This window comes from Cyprinodon variegatus, unplaced genomic scaffold, assembly GCF_000732505.1.
Source record: "Cyprinodon variegatus isolate N-32 unplaced genomic scaffold, C_variegatus-1.0 Scaffold81, whole genome shotgun sequence".
Classification (NCBI taxonomy): domain Eukaryota; kingdom Metazoa; phylum Chordata; class Actinopteri; order Cyprinodontiformes; family Cyprinodontidae; genus Cyprinodon; species Cyprinodon variegatus.
In genome coordinates this window covers 226,897-234,079 of record NW_015150534.1, presented here as the reverse complement: position 1 = coordinate 234,079, position 7,183 = coordinate 226,897, and the positions used below count along the sequence as shown (strand labels likewise).

At 40.0% G+C, this 7,183-nt stretch overlaps 1 protein-coding gene across 4 annotated transcripts in view; it reads right to left on the bottom strand.

Moving 5' to 3' along the window:
- The window catches only part of plekhg5 (pleckstrin homology and RhoGEF domain containing G5), a 152,718-nt gene that overhangs the window by 98,949 nt on the left and 46,586 nt on the right, over nucleotides 1-7,183 (bottom strand). The gene's annotated exons all lie outside the window — the stretch shown is intronic.

The window sequence follows — 7,183 nt, the reverse complement described above, 5'->3', positions numbered from 1 at the left end:
AAAAAAAAAAAAAAAGAAGGAAGAAATCCCAGTTAAAGAATTGCCAGTTTATGGCACAAAGCATTGCCTTTATTAACAGTATTTTTGCCGTTTAAAATTCTGAAGATGAGAAAATATCTGAACATTTTTTTTGCTTTTATGCAGTGAACTTGAACTATTTTTGTATCCAGATGCATTTTTTCAGCTCTTTCGTCGTTACTATGACTCAACGCAGCCTTTCCACCTCAGGTAAATTTAAATCTGGTTTTAGAATCCCCCCTTTTTTTTCGGCAGAAACTGTGCGTGGAAAAGCAGTGACGATAAGCGTAAACAGCTGACTGACACGTTTCCTCATCCTTTCTTCACAACATCCCTTTGCCTCCGGCTGTTTGCAATAGGCGGGGCTCATTTCCATAGCAACCCACACCTTTTTTCAGGTTATCTTGTCTGGTCCTGTCAAAGCTGAGGATTTGACAGCCAATGAGCCAAGCTGGGATAGAAGGAAAGGAAAGGTGTGGAGGGGGGGGGGTGGTAAATGAGCTCAACTACGTGTGAGTCTTGATCCGGAAAGCAAGCTCCGACCTGCCTTTAATGACAGGCAAAAAAGAAAAAGTCTGTGTCAATTCCTGCTGCAGTAGGAACCAAAATCATCCTTTTTTGGTACCTAATGTAAATAATCTCAGGTTATCTAAAGGAAACTGCAGGGTCATAGTACGCCTTAAAACTTGGTACTGTTGGGAGCTCATATGTAGTATGAGGAGACTCCAGGCAGGCAGGCCCGTCTGGGAATAAAAGAGTTTAAATAGAGCGCAGGCAGGGCTGGCCTGTGAGTCTGTGTCCCTGTGTGCCGCTGCCAAGGCGCCGGCATTTCAAAGGGAGTTTTTGGAAAACATTAAAAAACTAAAAGAGGAATATGAAAGTTTTTCTTATTTCATTTCCTGGGTTAAAAAAAAAAAAGCCATGTGTCTAAATCTGTTCAGGTGAGTGGAGTGAGTGAAAGTCGAGCGATATTTATGTTCCTCGCTCAAGTGCAGCCAAAGAGGGCTGAGGGAGTTCATGAAAAAGCGAAAACTGCAGAGTTCTGGAGGTCAGGGTTGCTGCGACATCGCCCCCTGTTGTTCTAAACTTGATACCATCACATGAAAGCTGAACTTTTACACCGCTGCTCAACAGAAATGATTCAGCAACCAATGAAACAAGCTTCTACTAATCTGACTCAACTTTTCCTGTCACTTATCAAAGTAACTGAAGACACCCAAAAAATGTTACAAAGTTGTGACATAATGTAATATCCCTTAGATATTCCCCACTGTGGGGCCAGAAGGATGAGTGAAGGTAGAAATGTATGGAGTAAATGTTGATGTATTATTGTTGAGAGCAAATTATAGGTTTTGGAGAAGGAAATTTGAAATAAATGCAACCCTGAAACTTTAAAGAAATGCTTTAATGAAATATGGTTTTTCCTCAGATTTTGTTTTAATTTCCCCTCCATAATTTAGATCTTTTTTAAACAGATTATACAGTTTATTTTATGATATAACATGTGTTTATATCCTCACCAGATGACTCCGAACCTATTCAAGCACTGAACTGATGCTTAGAACAAATCAATGTGTGGATGTGGAAATGTTCCCCAGCAAAAACAAAACTCAAGTTATTATTTTGACCAAAGAGAAAAGATCAGCATGCAGCCTCAGCTACGACACTTTGAATAGGCCAAGAATCTGGGTGTGGTAATGGACTTAGACCTGAACCTTCAGAGACACCTGAAAACGGTTACAAAGTCAGCTCTCTACCACCTGGAGAACATTTCAAGAACTAAACTATGTTGCAACAAGATCTAAATAAAATCGTCAAAACTTCTATCTTTCGTTACATTGATTACTGCAACAGTGTTCTCATTGGTGTGCCAAAAACAATCAATCAGACAGCTGCAGCTGATCCAAAATGCTGCTGCTCATGTTCTCACCAAGCCTAGAAAAATGGAGCACATCACCTCAGTTTTAATGAGTTAACTTTGTTTACCTTTAGCTCAGAGAATAGAACTCAAATTACTTCTAATAGATGATAAATCACTGAACAGTTAAGCACCACAGTGAATTACAGACGTACTATCATTGTATTAACCTTCAAGAACATTTAGGTCTTCTGGTTCCAGTTTAGTGTGAATCCACAGAACCAAACATGGAGAAGCAACTTTCTGTTTTTATTCCCCTTTAAACTGAAAAAAACTCCCAAAAAAGTGCAAAACAGTTGAAACACTAAATTCCTTAAATGTATATAGGATGATATTTTATTTGGTGGAAGTAAGTGGTCCTCCTTAGTATCAGTCATTCTGGTGATATGTTTACGTAAGGCCGTCCTATATGCTCGTCCAGTTAGCTATCTTTTTCTGCAGATGCGCACTTTCAGGCGTTTATCTGTGGTGAGCTATGGTTTCCGACAATCATTGAAGCTCACATTTCTCACCGCAGTTTTTTTGAAAATGGCAGAGGGTCATAACATAAAAAGTGTCTACGAAGTGCATGAGAAGAAAAGAAAGGCATCAGAAGAGGCAGATATATCCTATAATGCATTGCAAGGAGAGTTCTCCTCACAAATCATTATAGGATTTGCTGATAGCGGCCCGCTGCTACCAGATGGTGGCAACTAATAAAGATGGTGCAGTCCCCAATCAGTGGAGGAGGAGTTATGTGACAAATGGAGCAAAAACAGGTGATAATTTGTCTAAAAGGTCTATAAAGTGATTGAGGGATTTAGGGCGGAGGTTCGTAACCTGACTCCGCCAGATGGATTTGCTCCGCATATCCATCTGGAAACCTTCCGTAGAAGTAATTTTGGGAAGGGGCGAAAATACTGGTTAGCTGATTGGCCTATGTTGGTGATAGACGGGCCAAATAAACCAATCAGATCAACGAAGCATATGACGTACTAACAGAGCGACGACGAAGAGGAGCCAATTGATAGATCAAACTCTTGCCGAAACCAGTCGGGAGAAGAGCAAAAACATCTTTTCCTCTGAGAAAAGCCTCCAGAGCAGTGTTTTGCTCTTCTTTCAGTGAAGAAATACTCTGTAACTCCGATAAAACTTGCTTGATAGCCACGCTAACGCTAGCTTTATCGGCTGAAGCCGCCATGTTCTTTAGACTGAACTGTCGCGCTTCTCGTTGCGTCACACCTCAACCTGCCTCATAGCCAACGTTGTTTGGACGTTCGTTTGATGAACGGCTCCAAATTTTCTTTAACGGAGAGTCTCTAGACTGATCTGCGAGTGAAATCTTGAAAGCTCGCGAGATCAGGATGGTCTCACGAGGCTAGGAGGTTCGGGCACAGGAAGCTTGTATGAGCTATGAGAACAGTACGAGGAGAAATGGGCTCATGCATGCAATTTTTTTTTTTATTAGAGTGGGCGGGTGTTTTAGAAAATTTGCGAAAATCCTCCATAATACCTTTAAAATGGGGACTGAAGACCCACCTGTTTAGAGCTGCTTTTGATTAATTCACAAACAGATCCAGGTGAGAAGCTGCTCTGTACAAAATATCTTGTCAAACTCTCACCATCCCTGTATGATTATCATGTGGATCCGGTTAACAGTTTTGATGATTTTGTGTGAGGATTCTTATTCTGCAGTGAACTTTAATGCTGTTTTTAATAGTTTTAATGATTTTACTGCACATTTGCAATTCGATGTCTCACCTTTAACTGCCCCTGCCAAAGCAATGTGTAATAAAAATTCATTAGACTTAGCAAAATAAATTTGATGTAATATATGAATCAATATAAATTAAATGTTTAGTCTAATTTGTAACATTGTCTGGGGCTGGGCTCTTTTTCTACTCTAAAATGCACTTTAATCAGTACCTCTCGCCTCATGAGCTGCTAGTCATCTTTTATGCTGCCATTATTCAGTCTGTCCTTTGTTTATGTTATTTCTCTCAGGCCCAAAATAACAGGAATGAGACAGACTGCAATGAATAATCAGGTCTACAGAGCAGATCATCGGGGCTTAATGTCCGTCGGCTGTAATGGTGTAAAAATGAAGTATAATTACTTGTGTGCGCCGATTCTAATGGTTTCATATTGGCAAACATCTCCAGAAGCAAAACAAAATTCAATTAAAATGATTTGAGATTTTCCTTTCAAATACTCCAGTATAGTCAAAGATATTTTAGAATTGTAAACCAGAAACCTGCTCATCGCCGTCTGCCAACAGAAAAGAGCAGCGCTGCTGCCAAACAGGCAGCTGTAATCAAGCTCTTTCTGAAATAGTTCATGTCCAGATGAGAAAAAGAGAAAACCTGGATTAACGCAGCCGACAGACGAGACGCCAGAAGTCCTGGAGAGCAGACGGGTCTGACTGCCGTCACGCTGACGGATGAGATGAAGGGTTAACTGCTGGTCCCCTTCACTCTCTGTGGTCCACAGACGGATACGTCTTCACTGGAAAAAATCAACATCTAGACAAGTAATTTATTTCTTAAAATAAGTGCATTTGTTCTTGAATTGAGGAGGTAAAAGAGACATTTTGCCAATGGAACAAGAGAATTTACATTTAAAATAAGAAAACGCAATTGCATTGTCTTATTTCAAGGGAATTTTATCTAAATATCTTATTTTAAGGGTAAATATACTAATTCTATTGGCAAATCATCTCATTTACCTACTCAAAATAAGGGTAAATACCCTTAATTTAAGAAATTTGTACTTATTTCTAGATCATTTCCCCAGCATTGAGCAAAGCACTGCAAAAAGATCTAGAAATAATTAAAAATTTCTTAAATCAAGTGTATTTATCCTTAATTTGAGTAGGTAAAGGAGATGATTTGCCAATGGAATGAGTATTTTTACTCTTAAAATAAGATATTTAGATAAAAAGCACTTAAAATAAGATAACGCACTCGTGTTTTCTTATTTTAAATGTAAATTGTCTGGTTGCGTTGGCAAAATGTCTCTTTTATCTCCTCAATTAACAAATAAATGCACTTATTTTAAGAAAGAATGACTCGTCTAGACTTCTATTTTTTTCCAGTGTTCGCTTAATCTCCTTACATAACATCCAGCCTGACCCAGACCGAGGAGAAAGCCCTGCGCCTCATTCACAGCTCTGCACACAAATCTTAAAAACAGGAGGGAATGTGTCACGGCGGAAAAGGCCTTGAGAGTCTCTGATGATTTCTTTCAGGAAAACCAGATTTTAGTGTCTCAATGATGAGCAGAACAGAGAAATAACTGTTCAGATGAAGAGCTTTGGCTTTTTCTTCACCTTCTCCATTATATTATTTTTAGTTGCCATGGAGAGAAATTATATATACATCTCTGGATCTCTCTCCCCCAACAGGGTGTTTCAATTCAAAGTCTTTTGTCTGTCATCTCCTCTTTCCATTGTTTCCTCAGAGAAGACAGCAGGAGACAAGAGCCTGGCACAATGAGAAAATCCTTCTAATGTCGGCTCTAATGGCAGGAGGGGGACGTCCAGGAAGGCCAGACAAACCAGAGCTACCCAGACTGACGGACGAGCCAGACGCTACGGCGGTTTTCCTTGGCCTTCTGGCCTGCCTCCCATTTTCAGAAACCAGTGGCTTCAAAGGAATAATTCATTTCACAGTCTGGTGGCCAGACACAGAACCCCCCCTCCCTCCCTCCCCTCAAGCACCTGAAGGAACAAAAAAAAAAAACAGCTGTGGGACGCTGCTTCACCTTTTGCTCTGCCGATGCCAAAAAATGTCTGCCAACATCCTTCTTGTCCGATCCAGCTCCCTAATCAGTGTCAGTTCCAAGCCAACCCAAAACATTTATAGTTTTACCTGTTAAGTCTGATTCAGTGCAGCCGAAATGAGACTTTGTTAACTCAGATGGAGTCATGGAAAAGTTACCGCATGATTTTACAAAGCTGGTCATTATTTTCCCTCAATTTTTCAAAGCAATATTTGACCTATAAAAAAACAAAACAAAAAAAAACTCAATGTTCAAATAATCTCATAAAGTGTGAAACATTTAATGACATCTGCTGGTTAAGTTGGAGATTGCTTTCATCTAAACTTAATTCACTGAAACTTGCATTAGTGTAAACAAATCTGAAGTTATACTTAATATTTGAGCCAAAGGTTTTACTTAAAGGTTAAACAAAATATGCTTTAACTTTGCCTAGATTTGTCATGTAACATGCTTTTTTATTGTTCTCTGTTTGCCAGAACTGGAGCACTGCCCTGTGTCCATTAACTCTCTCTTTGTATTCTACTTCTATGCAGCTCCTGTGGAAGTTTAAGGATAATTACTCCACCAGATGTACAGTTCAGTACTAAAACAGTTGGTCCTCTTTAAGATTTATTCAGTTTTCATTTTGCATTTTTGACAAATGTTTAAAAATACAAACTAAGACCTAAGAATTCCAGAGCAAATTTTAGGAATGATGTAGTCATTCTGGGGAAAAGCTCTCCAAGCCGACCTGGTCTAAGGCAGGATCTGCATCCTATATCCCCGTTTACACTACATTTTAGAAATCGTGCAAAAGTCAGTCCGAGCTCGGCAACGGAGATAAATGTTGAGTGTAAATGGTACGCACCACCGAACCGGACCGCGCCAGACACAACGGAACCACGCTAAACTGGTACTAGTTGATCAGTAGGGCTTGGCACGGTTCAGTTCTGGCTTGGTTCTCAGATAAAGAGCACATGAGCAGACCGCGTCATCTCCTTACAGTCATGAAACTTCAGAAATTCATAAAAATCCTAGCTTCCCTACTGTGCTACAGCATTTCCAGTTATGAGTCTGCTTAGCAATGTGATGAACCTCAACATCCGTCGTCGTTTCCTGCGTCTGTAAGCCCTGATTAGACTGTCGTTTGTCGTATCCATCTCCCAATAGCCGACTGTCAAGTAAATTCACCAAATGTTGCCTTTTCATCTGACTCTCCACAAACAACGAATTATCACAATTTTACCCAAACTTCCTAAATTTTACGGCCGCCGCCGTAACTTTATTGGTTTGCTCGTTTCCCTGTAGAGAGCAGTAGTACTGTAGATCGCCACTAGGAGGCGAGGAACCATACAAGCGTGGTGTGTAAACAGTCTTAAGGAATCGAGCTCGGCACGGATCAGTTTTCAGAGGGTGGTGTAAATGGGCGTTTCAAAGAGGCCCTTAATGACTTCGACTAAAAATTATTAGGAATTGATTTGTGTGTGTTTTTTGTTGTTGTTGTTGTTG